The sequence below is a fragment of the Carlito syrichta genome, unplaced genomic scaffold (assembly GCF_000164805.1).
Source record: "Carlito syrichta isolate Samal-C Ts95f unplaced genomic scaffold, Tarsius_syrichta-2.0.1 Scaffold305044, whole genome shotgun sequence".
NCBI classification, from domain to species: Eukaryota; Metazoa; Chordata; class Mammalia; order Primates; family Tarsiidae; genus Carlito; species Carlito syrichta.
The window spans coordinates 92,798-93,245 of record NW_007249140.1 but is presented as its reverse complement, the minus strand read 5'-3'; positions in this window follow the sequence as shown (position 1 = coordinate 93,245).

Here is a 448-nt window from a genome sequence, read left to right as displayed (position 1 = left end):
ATGCTAAACAACTCCTGGGTCAATGATGAAATCAAAACAGAGATTAAAGATACATGGAAACAACGAAAATAAAGAAACATCTACCAAAATCTCTGGGATGCCATGAAAGCTGTAGTAAGAGGGGAATTTATATCCCTACAAAAGCACATGAAGAAAATGGAAGGATCACAAATTGACAACCTAAAAAGCCACCTAAAAAAGCTGGAAAGCAAGACCACAGAAACCCTAATTTCAGCAGAAGAATCCAGATCACAAAATTAAAAGCCCAAATCCAGGACATAGAAGACAAAAAGATAAGACAAAAAATCAATGAAACAAAAAGCTGGTTCTTCAAAAGCATAAACAAGATTGATGGTCCCCTAGCTAGACTGACCAAGAAAAAGAGAGAAAAAGCCCAAATAAGCACAATCAGAAACACAAAAGAGGAGGTCATATCTGATCCTGAAGA